Below are 18,001 nucleotides of genomic sequence, written 5' to 3' on the forward strand. Positions count from 1 at the left end.
TCCCAGAAGAGTCACCTTCTCCTAGGGTTACTCAAGAGAGATATGTGTGTCTGGCACTGCCCATGTTACACTAGGCACACATTTCTGCATTGATTCAATTTAAGGTTTGCTTTATGGCACACATAGTCCATCTTTACAACCTTGTCTTTCATATTTGCCAAAAATATCCTACCGCAACTCTAGTAAACCTCTGCGCTTTTAACTGGATAAACGTGGTCCAGTGTCCCATGTTTGTAGAAGGTCCTCACAGGAGGCCAGGTTTTCTTGGGTCAGGCTTCCATGCTCCATTTGCCACCGGAGGAATTGTAGACCACTAGTAATATGAAAATAGGTGCAAACCAGTCTATTCTGACTGTGATACGTTAACATTCAGAGGCGTTTTACTGGCTGCAATCACACAGCACAATATAATAAAAACTCCCTGGATTGTCATGAGTTGAACATAGACTCAAATTAGCCTTTTACCTGTACCCCACAGAGAGATGTGTCTACTGGCCTTCTCAGTATATCCATGCAGTTTCCCATAACCGGAACCGTTCGTTTCCACATGAAAGTGTTATGTAAGTGCACTTACACTTTCATGTCACATAAAATAGGGTTGGTTGCTTAGAAGGATGCCTGTTGTGTATCCAACCTGTACTTGGCCATACTCAGAGATTTCTTTTACTGTTTTACTCCTGTCTACTTTCTGTATGCAATCCCTACTGGCCCAAAGGACTGCCCTTAAACATAAGATTGACCTAAACCTGTTAACTGCGTGGGCAGCTCTGCTTCTGGGTCATCTTGGAGTCCACTTCCCTTGCTCAGTGTATCAGAGTAGTGAGGGTCCATATCTGCATTCCTGAGGCCATCTTTGGTCTTCGCCTATGTGGTTAGATGGAACCTATCTGTGAGGAGGGGTGACTCTCACCAGATGGTCTGGCCTATCTCTCATTGAATCTACATCCTGATGTACATTGGGTGTATGGCTCTTACCTGCAGTGTATCTCTTTCACGGGAGGTTTCCCCAGCACTGCACAGGTGAGGGGTATGATTTTTGAAAATAGAATGTCTTTTTCATTGGCCCTTGCTTCCTTCCAGTGTTTTTCAGGAACACGGTAAGAACTGAAGCTTGAGAACAAGTTTCTTCCAACCTGAAAGAGCTGGAGAAGGCACCAAACCAGGTTCTGGGCATGCCATTGTTATGCTTTTCCACAAGCCTAGTACAGAAGAGCCATACTGGCAGTGTGCTCTGTCCTGGGAGATAGATTTCTGAACTTTCCAGTGAGGCAAGGTGGGAAACACTAACTTTGAGGGGAAAAGGCTAAGTTCAGCTGACCCAAGACCTGTACCCAGGATGCCAGAAGGAAGGGACTCATCCAGACGCCATGAGTACCTTCATACCCAGCTGACTGTGATTTAACAAAAGCCTATCTGAGCATGCAAAAGGTTGGCAACATGCATAAGACATCCAAAACCTTGTCTGCATTGTCCCTTAATGTCCCCTGTATCTTCCTCACTTTTTGATAGCTTTTATCACACCTGTAAAAACCCAAAGGAGGCATAGGGCTGTTTTTCTTTATATAGGATCTCTGGGTTGTGCTCCATTGGCTGAGGACAGAGGCTCTTGTTCTGGAACCTTTCGAAATTGCTATGTACAACTTCTGCTCCGAAGATATCACCATTCGCAGCTGTATTTAGACTTGGACCCTAAATCCCAACTACCTTGTTGTAAGTGCTTACCAATACGTCCAGTGAACGTGTGGGGTCCTGAGTTTCCACTTTACCAAAATATTGTGTCTGCAACCAGCCATTCATGAGGTATGGGTCCTTAAAGTTTGGTAACCGAGGGGTCACAGTGTGATTGCCGAATTCACTCCCTGCTCCATTTGTCCCCTCTTGAAACTCCTACTTTGGAGATCAGCTATAACTGTGAAGGTTCTGCCCCTAAACAACGCCATGTGTCCCTCTAGCAGTGACCAGTGAATACCTGGCTCGCCTTTTATACAGACACTTTGGCTTTTGAATCATTTTCTTAGTCCATAACTTTTTGTGGATTGGGATTACTAGTTTATTTTTAGGTTGTGTGTTTGTGGTTTTTATGAGATTTGTCAGCCAATTGTTAGTTACAAAGGCCCAAACCCACTATATTGTCTCTCTCCTGCCCCCTCGGCCATTGGCAGCTTAAGATAAAGGGTGCTTATAGTACAGCACGTACCCTGCGTACATTTGCAACATTGCCTGGTACCTTCAGTCATTGAGCAACATTGCCTATAAAAAAGAAGTGACACCTCCTCAATCAAAACAAATCTCTTGCAGGTGCACCTTAGGTTGCCTTAGATCCTGATGACAGATTAGTTCTATTCAACTTTGAATGCAATTGGAAAAATGCTTGAACTGTTCAAATATAGAAATCAGTATTTAAGAAGCTTTTTGCTCACAAAGCTGAAAGGACTTATTTGGAACATTTGTACAATGTGCTGTGTTTTATAATGTAAACCCTTTAACTAGATGGGATTATGCTTATAACTAGAAATATTGGAAAAAACGAAATCACATGCTCAAATGAACATTTTAAGGATTTCACTTGGGTACTTAGCAGTGGCTGGGTTGTTTTCCACGGAGTCGTGAAAGTTGTCTTTGCTACCTCTTGGAAACCTGAGGTGGAAAACGCCCCCTTGATAAAACCTATCCATGCAGAATTTTATTTCATGCATACCCCTGTCCTGAATCCATCACACAGACTGATCTTGTGGACCAGCTATGGGGAGCCATAATAAATATGGCCTTTCTTAAAAAGAATAGACCTTCTTGTACCCCCCCCCCCCCGTTGCCATATACCAATAAGGATCTAAAGAACTTACTGTGCACCAACCACCTCTTTTCACATCAGAGACATCACCACAGTGAATACCATAAACATAGGGCACCGGTGAAGGGCGCTCTCATCAGCTCCCAAGTCGAATATTTTAATGCCTTGTCGTATCCGCTCTACAGGCTTCTAAGGGCCCAAAACAAAGCATACACCTATATTTTGGGTTGCTTAAGAGTGACCATATTACCACTGATAGGAGCAAATTAAATTGGCTTACAGTCAAGGAAAATGAAGCAAAAAAATGTCTTCAAACTGGGCTGCCTTATTTTTCAATGCTATAACCTTCTAATGCAGCGTTACCTCGAAACCCTATCCACTCTTATCTATCAACCAGGAATCCCAGACATTCCAATCTCTGCTTCCTGATGCTATTTTGCGGCCCGTTCCTTGCTGGATCTAAGTTTTGGAACACATTCCAGCTTGAGCTGCACCAGTCATTGACAGACTTTAAAAAGGCCCTGTAGACATCTCTATTCTAAGGAAACTTAGGGCCTGATTTAGAGTTCGGAGGACGGGTTACTCTGTCACAAACGTAAAGGAAATCTTAGCCGCCGTACTACAAATAACATTGGATAGGATGGCACTTGTAATACGGTGGATGGAACATCCGTCCCTTTTGGGACAGAGTAACCCGTCCTCGGATTTCTAGAATTAGGTCCTTAGTTGCATGATGCACATCAAGAGACCTCCCGATGTAGTGTCCATGTTGTTAAGGTTGTTAGTGAGCTAGTCTTGATGTTGCTCTTCCTAGTATTACTCTTAACAATATCATTAGCATTCTGGAATAAAGATGTTACTTTATTATCAAAATATTGTTTTCTGACTAAAAGGATCAAACATTTCCGAGGTAACACGCAGCAGTACCTTAGAGGAGGTAATCGCATACAAAAAAGGCCCAGAAAGTAGGTTGCCACCTTTCGTAGAGAAAAATACCAGCCATTTGTTTACCTGTCGAGTATTCACAGAGGCCGAGACCTCTTACTTCAACCAAACTTTAAATAAAATCATCTGTTTCCATTTGTAACATGATCTTTCTTTACTTTAATCAGTCAGTCAGGGTCATTAAGGCAGTTCTAAAACACTTTTTAAAGGGCTTTCTTCTTGTATTTACTGTATGTACAGTTGAGGGCAAAAATACTGGCTATGGGTAATTTTACTAATGCCTGGGACCGGCTAGGGAATTTCCCTAATGATGGGACATTAAAATGCTGGCCATGCCGGTAAAAACAAGCATTGGCATAGCCAATAGGTCTCGCCTTTGGGACATTATAAGTGTTTAGCCATGCAACAGTTGATGTTGCACCAAGGATATTGTGCTGCATAATTAAATACTTATAAGGCCCCAAAAGCGAGGCCTATTGGCTATGCCAATGCTTCTTTAGGTACAGGTGCAGGGAGGAGGAGCCTGAATGCCCACGAGTTTGTTTCCGTTTTCAGGTACGCAGTTTTAATACAAATGGTATCCTTATTAGTTGCTTGTTAATTAGGTTGCCTAATTGCAGCTGCCATGCGGCTCTCGAGTTTTCAACTTCACCGGTAAATTCTCGCGCTGTTTAAGTTGCAGCTGAAGCAGAATGTGAAGCAGTGCCAGGCCGCTATCCTTCTTTAACTCCGAGAGTTTCCGTAGCTGGAAAAGAGGGAATGATGGAGGATCAGCGGGGTCTGCGCATGAAGGAAGGGGGGCAATTTTACTCGTGAAAGAAAGATGGTTGGTTTTGTGGAATGTATCAGCTGTTACTCATTGCTCTGATTGATGGATGCCCCGTTGTCTGCGCATTACAATTTCAGCCATAACAGAAATTCATTTTATGCAAAATATTTAGTCTTCTTTTAATCAAGCCTTCCCACTAGGGTATGAGAATGGAAATGGACGCAGCCTTGACAATCAGCGCAATTATAAATATTTCTGAGAGTGGTTTCCACACGGATCGTTAGGAGGTGTTTCAGGAGCAGGTCCCACTGAGAAGCGAGGGTTGTTTAACAGCACATTCTATTTATTGTGGAGCCTTTTAGCACGACACTGCGCACAACAGCGGATAACAGCAGCGGGCAGCCAAAGTACTTTATAAAGAATTCACTAAAGCATGCCTGTTATAGATTAATAAACTCCCTAAAATATTTGTAATGTTAGTTTCAAATATTTGTAATCCCACACACGCCCATGCCAAACATATTGCTTTACCTGCGTACAACCGCTGAACTGTGGTCTCTTTTTAAAGGTGAATTTCAGAACTTTAAAAGCGCAGCATTAGATTGTACCTGCCCTTGATTGTGGAAAACCTTTGTTATTGATTTATGGAAGAATAAGCTCTAAAAGATCATATCACCGATATTATCTATAAATCTACAAATTCACCTCCCACACTTGATTATAACTATTGGTGCAGTAGCAGGGAGAGATCACGTGATCAAATGATATTACAACAATTTTAACAGGAAGCAAAACCTATTTCAGCAGATGTCTCAGTTGTGCCAATTAGCCTTTGATCCGTGACGGGGGGGGGGGGGGGAACAACTAATGTTGAAACAAGCAGCAGCTGTTTTCAAGCACACTCGTGCTTATGGCGGCATTCCGCCTTGCGGGAGCGAGCAGCGGCCAATTAGCATGTGCACTGCTGCTCGCTCCCTCAAGGTGGATGCCGCCACAAGCAGGAGTGTGCTTCAAAATGAGCAGACCGATGGCTAAAGGCCCTCCTAGAGTAGCGCATGTGCGCTGCCTAGGCGAGACCTAAAAACTGCCCAGGAAGTAACCCTACTGGAAAGTAGAGATGCATGAAGACAAAATGCTGGCCCCCAAAGTAAAGGTGAGGATAAAAACCTAAAACAGTAACGTGGCGTGCCACCGCATCTGCTTTCATACCCCCCCCCCCCCTCCACTATCCCTTTATTTTAAGCACGTATTAATGTTTAAAATGTGATAGCTGCTCTGGCACATTAATGCGCCGCTGTTTAAAAAATGACTATCGTCCATACACTGTGGCTTTCGATTCAAGTACTTTTGTATGAAATACGCAGTTTGTACTTTCCGTTTTTATTCCCCTTCTCATTATATTTATGGGTCTGGATTACTGAGTGCGTACAGGGCCTTTCTATTTATGGAGATTTATAGTGCGTTATTAAAATCTTTCGCTGCTTATTACACTGCCAGGAGTAGTTATTCCGTGCTGCGCCTGCATCGGCTCACACGGAAACATATGAACCACTAACCCTGTTTAAGACGCATTACTTTCTGAAGGATTCTTAACTGAGTGAACTTACTCAGACAGGAAGCAATGAAAGCAAATAGCTGAGGCGTTTAGGGCTGTGTGATGGCAAATGCCCAGCAGCCATAGGTCAGTAGTACTGTAGCGTGATTGGGCGGGGCAGCTGTTGCTTCCATAACAAACATTCTAACTGCCTTTCCGTTGGCACGTTCGTTTTAAATTAAGGATTCACACACGTAGCACTTAATAACAGCTTGGTAAATCATTTAGAAAATCTAAGATAACTCAATGGTGAATCTGATCAGCAGGAACCGGGCTGTGAATCATAAGAAGCCCTGGTTAAAAAATGGTTCAAACAAGCCCAGCTCCCTTCCTCACTTATCTCGCTCTTTCTCGTTCCACCCTTCCTTTCTTACTCGGCCTCTCTCTCCTTTCGGCCTCTCGCCCCTCTCTCCTCTCCCTACGGCCTCTCGCCCCTCTCTCCTCTCCCTACGGCCTCTCGCCCCTCTCTCCCCTCTCTCCTCTCTCGCCCCTCTCTCCCCTCTCTCCTCTCTCTCCCCTCTCTCCTCTCCCTTCTCTTGCCTCTTCCTGAATTCCCCGGTGTGTTTTGCTGCGTTAACCGTGGGAGCTGGAGAGGGTGACAGGAGGCTATGCGCCCTTAAAAACTGGAATTCAGTGCATCAGCCCTCGGCGAAATGCTCAATGGAATAAACGGCCAGGTAAACCCTGCTTATCAAACTCAGGCCCCGGCACAGGACATGGAATATAGGGAGAGTCGAACTCCGCTCTTGACTACACCTCCTGACTGCCAGAGCTGTCATCGTAATGGACGATTTCTGTACTATTTTACTTTTGGGTGTACATTAAGAATGACTCAGAATAGGTGCATGATAGTCTCCAGCAGTGATTCATTTGTAAAAAAACAAAAAAGGAATTCCGGTGCCCAAAGCTCTCTGCTCAGAAGCCCGCACCCGGTGCTGTTAAATGTTGGCAATCTGAATGCATGTTTTTGAATCCACCTCATACCTCTTTACTCCACCACCAGTCACACCCTACCAGGGTTTCTATCTTTCTTTTCCTTCTTCTTTCCCCTTTTTGTATTTTTATCTCTCTTGCTTTTAGATCAATGTCTCACGAGGAAAAATATGTGCCAGTCGCTAAAAATGAGTGCCGGTGGCCCCCACCAGCTCAAATTAAGCAACGGTCCCTATAATGTTTGGAAGTGGATGCGAGTACCCAATAACGAAAATATGCATTTCTTATTCTTCCATGCAAGATGAATTTGACCAGCTGAACGCAGGGGTGTGTGGTATCTTTTAGTAATCCACCAGTAGCGGTGTCCTCGTGGAGATGTGTCTCACGTGCGTAGACCAGTCCACCCTCTCATCCTAATCACACCTTATTTTATTTGAAAAATGTTATGAAGTGCTATTTACTGCCAACAGTCACTTCAAAGTGATTCAATTGACGATTTTATTGACACTCTGGAACTGCAGCCTCACAGGCAGGAAGGGCTGATCACGAAATCTGTCTATGTTCTTTCAGATTGGATAGTGTGTGGATGACCCCCAACCTGCAGCCAGGTGAGGGCATCTTTGATACCACACTTCCACACTCTACTGTTTTCAGAAAGACCATGGCCTATCTCCCATGGCTTCAAGCAGGCTACCTCCATCTTTCTCATGATAAAATACCTTGGTGAGATCTTATCCTGTCTGCGACGTCTTAAATGGTCGCAGTTAGTATCCCCCACCAGTGCCCATTGTAATAAGTAGTATGAAGGAAAAGTTGCCCATATTCGATGATATATTCTATGAAAATGAAAGATGTGTGTCTTCAGATATATTTTTGTATTGCGATATGTTCATTCTAAGTTTTTATCAGAATCTTTGTTCAGTTCTGCGATGACTGGGATCTGAGTCATTTTTGGAAAGCGTAAAATAAAATACATTTGTAAAGGCATGTTTAGCATTAGGTGTTCAAAAATACAAGAGGCACTTTGCTTTGATCATAGCTTCCAGGGCACCATCAAGAAATTCATGAGCATGTAAGGTTCCTGCTCACAAATTTATCCCCACAGATATGTTGTTGGGAAGCCGGCTTTGCATTACCACATTCCTGAGGATGGAAGCGCTTAGGAACAACTGTTTCCCACATAATAAATAATATTGTTCATCAAAAAGAAACTTACGCAAAGCATCCAGGTTCAGTGTGAGATCAAACGAAGTATTTGCAGTATGAAAACGATATTTAAACCATTTCTCCTTGTCATACAAAGTGAAATCTTATTTATTTCACAGAAATTGGTACAGCAGAAATATTTTGCCCCCTCACAGCATTATAACAGATTAAGTATCTTTCTTCTAATTAACTCCTGCATGATTTGTTCAACTAAAGTATTTTAAAAGTACATTATTCATCAATACACAACATTTGTGTTCAGACTGTAAAATAAAAGGTCATATTTACCCGTTCAGTTTCTTATATATTATGTTGTCTGGGTTTTTGTAACTCACTTTTACAATATGCACAGCCCTTTGGCACTCACGGTTAGGTTCACAAAACAACAAGACCTGGTTATAAAAAACACATGACAACTTTAAACAATATCTGCCAAATGGGTATCATGTCTTACTCCTTGGTGAGGCTATGCTTACTTATCTAGTCATGCCCACCCATGTGTGTTCATCATTATAAAAACTCATCAACCACCCAGTTCAGGTCACAAACCCATCTGCCAATGGTCTCCAAATGGGCTGACAAAGTATGATTAAAAATGCGAGGTGGGTCAGAAAGTGTGTCACGTAAGCACCATCCATGGAGCTACTGGTTGGTACTCACCAGTTTGCTCACTCTCATCATCGGCACTTTCTTGGCGGAAAAAGAATATGACCTAACTCCTTAACTGATGTAGAAAATTAAGAAATGAAAGAGTAAGGTGTATAAATGATGGTGAAATCTATCTACCATCTAATCCCCGTAATGATTAAAATATAGAGTTGTGAACATCCATCCCACATATTTTTGTAATTTTTGACTAGTGTTCACTCCCAATTAAAAAAGATGGCATGTTTAGTCCATTTTAAACTGAACGGCCGACATGTTTCATTGCCCTAAAAGTTTGCGGCAATTTCAATCAGGGCACGGGGACACATCTCCACCTCAAGAATGCACTAGACCGAGGGGTTGCCAGGTAGTCTCTTACCAGCAACTCACCGGGAGAGGACCCAGAGGGTTACTACTCCCCCCCAACAACTTAATGCAGCCAAGAGCACACACCGCCGGGTTTTGGGTTGAGCATTGAAATGCAAACACCCAGCCCAGCGGTGTGTGCTCTTGGCTGCATTGAGTAGTGGGGGGGGGTAAAAAATATGTGGGATTGATGTTCACAACTCTATTTTAATCTATGGGGAGTTCAGTTTACTCTGGAGATCTCACTATTCTAAAATATATTGGAAAGTAAAACATTTTTACTAAACTTGGAAAAAGAATTACAAAAAATTATTTTATGTGAAATATTATTGCAAATCAATTTGATATGTTTTTTTTAATGTGGAACGATGTAAAAAAAAAGCTACTGCCTTTTAACCTAACATAAATATAATTACCATAAATATTTTCAATTAAGTTAAAATGATTTTTCTGAAGTTTAAATTAAAAAAAATCCACCTGAAGTAAAAAAAAATAGTTTTTATCATGTATTAATAATTATTAAAAGTGGTGCATAGAATTAAAATTGATTTAATTATATGTTAGCAAAAATGAATGCTGCATTAAGTTTTAGATTAAAAAAGGGTGGTTACTATGGTGCAATAAAATAAGTTTTATTTTTAGGTGATTTTTTAACATTAAATTAAATGTATTTATATTTTAACTATTTAAGTAATTTAATTCCACATTATATTCTTTGGGCAGGGCGGAACTGGCCATAGCGGGCCCTGGGCATTTCCCTGGTGGGTCGCCAGGGTGGAGGCTGGTTTTGGGCCCTTGGGGGGCCGTTTTTGTTACCAGGAGCAGGTTATGCAGCATAGCTGCAATATCGCCCCCTTGTAACAAGATCGTCCGAAACCAGCCCTGGCATACAGCTCGACCACACCCCAACTCACCACCCCCAGGGCCGGCCAGGCAGTATACCAGGGCCGGTATCGGTTCCTAGTCCAGCCCTATCTTTGGGGTTTGTTTTAAGTCCTTACCTCTATTATTTTCGATGGAAGAGTGATGCAATGCCAATGTTTGGCCATGTGTGGTGCTGGACTTACTCCAGTTCTGAGCAGGAGTACATTTATTGCTATTTGGTCTGCTATTTTGGTCTAGTTTGGCTGTAGTAACTTTAGGAGTGTGGTTGATGAATGGGAATGGACTTACTCTTTTGCACTGGGAAATATTGATCCATTCACAATACTGTTCAAACAGTGGCAAAAAACACAGGTGTAACAGTTTGTATGGAAAGATAAATTTGTGGCATGGGTTCCATTAGTTATTTCTGGAGTACCTTTTATGTGTTTTTATTTTTTATTTTTACATATGTATGTGCGTGTTTGTGTGTATATATGTTCGTGCAGTGTAAAAAATAGTATTCAGAAATTACTGTAATGTGTATTATAAATTATTGCAAATGTATTATGTTTTGCCCCTTCATTGTATTTTATGTGAACTAGGTTCTATCCTGCAACTGTCCACTGAAGGCTGATGTTAAGCAACCGTACTGAAGTTGTTTTGTCCTACAAGGGCAGCTACCAAGGCTTCTAGAGTTTTCTTTTCTACAGTTAAATACTAACCTATGAACCTTTTCTTCTTAACCTTCATCCTGCGTAACATCTTTTAATGTCAATATTTCTATTTTCCTGCTGCCTTGTTATGATGCCTGTACTCACTGTGTGTTTTTGGCCATGTGCTGTGTACACATTTCAAATACTGTCACTAAAGGCGTTTTGCTTCTTCTAGGGTCCACTTGGTTTGGATGGCAAGCCAGTAAGTACCGTCTCAGTAATGTTTTTAATTATGTAATTTATACTTCCATGCTTCAAAATAGTGTTTTAAAATCACCGCCTATGCCTTAGGTTACAGCATTTAAAGAAAATACACACAGCAAAATACCTCAACATCAGAGTTACTTATCTGTGTTTTATTAAGGGATTGTTATTCCTGAAAACCTCAAGAATGAGATTGGCAAGTAGGTATGAACAGGTTTTTTTGTATTGACAATGTATATTAGGATTCTAAAATACAGTCGAGTTTATGTTAGGCTCTGTCAGTGAAGGCCGATTGGCATAGTGTAATGCAAAGGGATGGACGCGTGCACTTCGGGAGGAGGGGCGTGGCATCTTGGTTTATTTGATTTTGGTAATAGCGTGAAACTGTATTCAAGAACATGAAAGGAACTAATGGTAATATAAAAAGTCCAAAATAACATAATGAGGGGATTTCAGAAGTATATTTGCTAGGATTTACAGCCCTGGTCCTTCATGAGGCAGGCTGTTAAATCGCAGCTGAAGACGACCATCATTATTAACTTGACCAAATCATCAGTAAACCATAGCTATGTTCTTGTTTCATCAAAAGTTTTTTTTTAATTTAGGTATTTATGTTTTGGACATGGGATTTTGACATTGCTCATATATAATTATGCTTTTAACACTGAAGTAGTAAACTATGTGTATCTGAGGGCCTTTCCATTGTGTGATACAAAGTAGCCATACTCAGGGACACTGTAATGCTTAGTTGGATTACATTTTGTTTGTCTCCGTTGCAGCATTTGTGGGCTTCTGAAAGGTATTACTTTGTTACAGTTTCATTCCATGATTATTAACTTTGGTGAGTTAAGTAATGCAGTGGAATCAGTAGTTTCCGCACACTGTCTCAGCAGGAGATTAATGTTTGAGGCGGTAAGGAGTCTGAGCTCTGTTTAAAGTCCAGCTGATCCTGCCGTAGGGCGGAGGAGCGTCGCCCCACTAAATAAAATGCTGCAGAGAGACGAAAAATAAAATGGTAATAAAGTTAATTTATTACCATTTTATCTTTCACTACTCCATCCCGAGCCAGTGTTAGTACTATTTCTGCTGAGAAGCAGCAGCTGGTAGGAGTGGTGGGTACTTATGTTCAAAATGCGCATGTAACTTTGGAATGCTGTCTTCTGTCGGCCAGCCAGACATGCGCACTTTAAACCTCTCCAATCCGAGCTTTCTTAGACAGCTGGGTGGAGAGCTAGCACAGGCCTCTATGGCCTTAGGGAGTGCGGATACAGCTCCCTCCGACCAATCTGGTGCTTTTCTCATGCTGGTTAACAGTATGAGAGCAGTGTCTGGACTGGTTAAGGGAGTTGGCTGGGGCCCACCCTGGATGACTGGAAGAGAATACCAGGACCGGAAGGCGTGCAGCCAGGTGAGTGCATATTTTTCATTTTACATTTTCAATGTAAACATTTTCCTTCTGTATCATATTTGGCATATACACCCTCCCCAGACCTAACCGACACCCCTGCTGATGACACACATCCCCCAAGTCCTACTCGTCCCACAGCAACACCAAGATTCCTATTGTTCCTATCACACCCCACACCTTTACTTCCTCTCTTCATACCTTTCCACATGCCCCCTCTTCCCTCACCGTTACTCCCGCTGGCCCACTCATACCCCAAATCCTCACCTTCTTTCATTCTCGGGATAACACACACCTCCGCATTTCCTACTCCACCCCCAGCACCACCTATACTCACTCGTCTCCAATCACACCCCACTCCCTTACATCCTCTCAGCCTGCGCTCCCACCAACCCCCGCCTCACCACTAATCCCACCGTACCACAAACAAACATCCATACCTCCTCACTACCTGCCTCTACACCCCCCCCCCCCCACTGGATACAACACAGAAAGATTGCTATACAACGAACTAGATCACAACTCCTCCCCAAACACCACACAAGGATTAACCTCACTGCCCTTAACCACAGTTCATACTTTAAAAATGTTAACTCCAAAAGTTGACCCCAGACTCGATGATATATTACTATCCCGTCAACAGATCAAAGTGGACCTCCAAACTCTTCATGACCTTATTCTGCAATAACCCAAGTCCACTCTCTCCGAACTAGAATCTAAGACACAGCCCCACATCAACCACTGGTAACTCACCCAACAGCTGTGCGCAAGATCCCCGAAACATGAGCTCCCTAGGTTGGAGAACAGTACCCTACCCCAATGCCTCATCCCGTCCGGAGGAAAAACCCTCTATCAACAAAAGAGTTAAGTGCCCTTCTCCATTCCTATGAGCCTCCATCTCCGCCCCTCAATGCTGCGCACTCAGATAACTCACATAAATGTTCTATAATCAAATCCATCCCTTCCGATACCTTTAGAGCTACAAGACACATCTCTAGAGGTATGGTGGAAAACATCCCCATGCAAGTCTTCATCTTATACGAACCCAACACAACCCTTCCAAAGCTCGGCTAAAATGTATTCTTCTAAACTGTAGGTCAGCCGCAAGACATGCTGCCGATATAGCTGAACTCATACTCTCTAATAAACCTGACCTTCTAATCTTGACCGAAACATGGCTAAACGAATCATCCACGCCCATCCTAGACATTCTAGTACCCCCAAACTATCACATCACAAGACTAGATAGAACTGATAGGCCAGGCAGTGGTTTTGCTTGCATACATCGGAGCAACCTCTCGGTGAACCGGTCCTACTCCCCAATATCTTCCTCCTGTGAATATCTGTGTTTAGACCTCACTAGTAATAACAAACCAATATGTTCACTACACGCATTCTACCACCCACCAGGGGAAAACCTCGCTTTCATCGAACATCTCATGGATATCCTAGCTACAAATGCTGGACAACAAAATATTCCTTGGAGACTTCAAACTCCACTGGAATGACCTTGACGACCCAGGGGTCAATAGCCTCAAAGCCTTCCTCTCAGACCTTAACCTCTCCCAAATCTGTGACAGCCCTACACATGATAAAGGCCTCGACCTAGTAATTTCCAAAGCGGACTCCACCCAGCTTGAATCGATCCTCTCCTGCGACTGGTTGACCACCACATCATCACATTCCACATCAATGAATCAGTTAAATTACTTTCTGCCCAACCCACGAGAACAAAATTTGGAAGAGGAACCTAAGAAATGTCGGTCCCGACTTACTCGCAACCTCTAGTCCTAACATCATGCTTCCACCGGAAGATTTATCCGATGTGCAAGGTCTGACTAACCATTACTTTGACTTCATGTACATGGTATTAGACAAACTAGCTCCCTTACAATTGAAAAGAGTCACCACAAAAGACTCAAAACCCTGGTATGATGGTAGGCTAAACGAAGACAGACGATCACTAAGAGTAATTGAACGACGATGGAGATCGGCACCATTCTCTGACCATCTCAAGTTACTCAGGAGCACGAGAAACTTCTATTATAGAAAGATTAGAAGATCAAAAGCAGACTACTACAGTAAGCAATTAGACCAATCCAAGAACCGTCCCAGAAGGCTATTCGAACTAATCAAATCTCAATCTAAGGGTGTCACCCAACTCCCCCAAGTTAACTCAGAAACACTACCCAATTGTGAGGAATTTGCCTCCTTCTTTACCATGAAGACAGAAAACATAAAAACAGACCTGCTCAATGACCGATTATCTCATACTGACACTCACATGGACACTTCACTGCCCCCGCTAGGGGCCCCTCTCACATCTTCCGCAAAGTTCAACCTCAAAAACAATGCATACTGATCCTCCTTCAACACTTGCAGCGAAGAAACTATTCTAAAAACACTCACGACCTTGAATCCCTCCAGCCCCTTCACAGACCTTCTTCCCGCAAACTACTTAAAAGACTTCATTCCATTGCTATTGCCTCTATGGACCAAGATTATAAACACATCTCTCCTTCAAGGAACCATCCCAAATATCCTTAAAGCAGGTCAGGTATCCCCCATCCTAAAGAAGCCATCGGAGGACCCATCAGACCTTGACAACTATCGCCCAGTATCCAACATCTCCACTTTGGCCAAACTGTTAGAAAAATGTGTTCACACGCAGCTTGGCAACCACATAGACCAATTCAACCTGCTCAACCAATACCAATACGGTTTCCGTGCAGGGCATAGTACAGAATCAGCCATGACCCACATAATAGATGACGCATTAAAAATCCTGGACCAAAACAAAGCCTGTCTACTAATCTTGCTTGACCTATCCTCGGCCTTTGACACAGTCAAACACGACAACTTGCTAGATCTCCTGAAATACAGAATGGGATCTCTGGATCTGTTCTAAGCTGGTTCACCTCCTTCCTTCAGAATAGAACACAACGATTAAAGGTTAATCAATCCCTGTCCAAGTCCATCCCAGTCACTTTAGGAGTACTGCAGGGATCATCCCTCTCAACCACACTTTTCAACCTTGTCATGGAACCACTCACCTAACTTCTCAGCTCCTTGAAGGTCCATTATCACATGTACGTGGATGATACGTAACTTTATATAAAGATCCACTCCCTTGAGGACATCAAATCTCTCAATGCAACGCTCTAAAAAACGCAGACCTGGTTGGCCAAAAACCATTTGAAACTAAACACCCTCAAAACCGAATTCCTCTTAATCACTCCCCCCAACCAATCGACCATCATTCTCGAGTGGATGAACCACCTAACAGCACTCAACGGTCAACCCCTCATTATCGATTCAGCGAAATCGCTGGGAGTAACCCTGGACAGTAAACTAAATATGCAGAAACACATTAACGCTTCTACAAAAGGTGCACATTTTCAGATGAACACCTTGAGAAAACTGAAACCCTTCCTGCACGCTAATGACTTTAAACATGCAGTTCAAGCTAATCTTCAGAGTGGATTATGGGAGTGTCGCTCTCTGCGGCCTTCCTAGATTGATGACAGTCCCTCTAAGAGCCTCAATCAACGCAGCAGCTAGACTCATCACAGGCTCGAAAAGAAATCTCCCCTGACCTTTGTGCCCTCAACTGGCTACCTTTCGAGGCTAGATTTCAATTTAAAATCGCTTGTATGACACAAGGCATTACATCACAAAACCCAAATTACCTAGCGGAGAAATTAGTGCTCTCCGGTGGTAACAGAGCCACCAGGAGCTCCAATAACCTTCTACTGAAACCACAACAATTTGCTAAGAAGAAAACATACAATCAGACCTTCTCAGGAATGGCTCCCAGGATTTGGAATGCCCTGCCCCCAGAAACGAGACAGAACCCTTCCACAGCATTATTCAAACAAGCATTTTCAATGCAATAGGTCTCGCATTATTAAAGTTTGAGCTGTTGGCATTGCTAATAATAATGCAACACCAATAGAAGCTCAAAGATTCAGTAATGTGAGACCTATTGCATTGCAATTGTTTTAAAAAAAAAAAAATTATATAGCACAAACTTGAGTGAAAGGTGTGTATTTATGTTGCATTGAGTACAGTGTAATTATGTGTTGTTTTATTATGTTGCACAGAGTGGTATTGTGTGGAGTGTATTTATCTTGCATTAAGTAGAGAGTATTTATGTGACGTGCAGTTATGTAGTACTGAGTGGTATGTGGAGTGTATTTATGTTGTATTGAATACAGTGTAATTATGTGATGTGTAATCACACAACCACACCCAACCACACACACAACCACCACAACCACACACATAACCACCACAACCACACACATAACCACCACAACCATACACAACCACACACACAACCACACACACAACCACACACACAACCACACACACATCCATACACATACACAACCACACACATACACAACCACACACACAACCACAACCACACACACAACCACACACACACACTCAACCACACACTCAACCACACACACAACCACACACACAACCACACACACACAACCACACACACACAATCAACCACACACACAACCACACACACAAACACAACACACACACAACCACACACACACCACACACCCCCAACCACACACAACCACACACGCACAACCACACACTCACAACCACACACACACAACCACACACAACCACACAAACACACAAACACATACAACCACACACACACACAACCACACCCAACCACACAACCACACACAACCACAAACACAACACACACAACCACACACACAACCACACACACACAACCAACCACACACGCACAACCACACACAACCACACATAAACACAACCACACATACACACAACCACACAAACACACACAACCACACACACACAACCACACACAACCACACACCCACACACACAAATCACACACAACCACACACAAAACCACACCCAACCACCCAACCACCCAACCACACTCACACACAACCACACACACAACTACACACAGACAATCACACACACACAGCCACATACACACACACACACACACACACACAACTACACCCACAACTACACCCACAACTACACACACAACCACACACAAAAGCACACACACAACCACACATGTCTCATTATCCATTCCTACCTTTTTGGAAGAAGATGTTGCACTCAAATGATGTACTTGACGGTCGTTTAATTAATTCTCCCTTCCCTTATTTTATTCCCTTAAGATTAAATGTAAAGAAAATTGTTGTTTGTTCATTGTAAAGTGCATTAACCCCATTTCACAGGTAGAGTGACACTATCTAAAATGTAAAATTAAAAAAATTGCACTTGCTGACTACTACTACCTTTTGGCTCCCCAAATGCCAAAAGCAGCCTGGTCTTCATGTGATTTACAGAAAGGTAATTCCCTTGAGATTGTGTTTAGAGTTGGTACAGACTTCCTTGAAGAGCCAAAACCATAGGTTCCAGGTCAGCTCAACTTCAGAAGCGAGGAATCAACTTAGACTGATAGGTCATCTGCATAAATCACAAAGAGGATCAGAGCAATGACACAATCTCGACTCACTCCCCTACTGCCTTGCTAGGCTTT

The 18,001-nt window shown here is 42.8% G+C and overlaps 1 protein-coding gene across 6 annotated transcripts in view; it reads left to right on the forward strand.

The window, feature by feature from the left end:
* Positions 1–18,001, forward strand: part of LOC146810895 (uncharacterized) — a 403,292-nt gene that overhangs the window by 111,140 nt on the left and 274,151 nt on the right. For 5 of the 6 annotated variants that reach the window (XM_085617937.1, XM_085617940.1, XM_085617938.1 and 2 more), the window contains exon 2: positions 11,002–11,028. The gene's annotated coding sequence lies outside the window, so the exon portion shown is untranslated. Of the gene's footprint in view, positions 1–11,001; positions 11,029–18,001 lie in introns of those variants that run through there. The other variant, XM_085617942.1, reaches the window with a different exon arrangement.

This window comes from Triturus cristatus, chromosome 7, assembly GCF_964204655.1.
Source record: "Triturus cristatus chromosome 7, aTriCri1.1, whole genome shotgun sequence".
Lineage (NCBI taxonomy): Eukaryota > Metazoa > Chordata > Amphibia > Caudata > Salamandridae > Triturus > Triturus cristatus.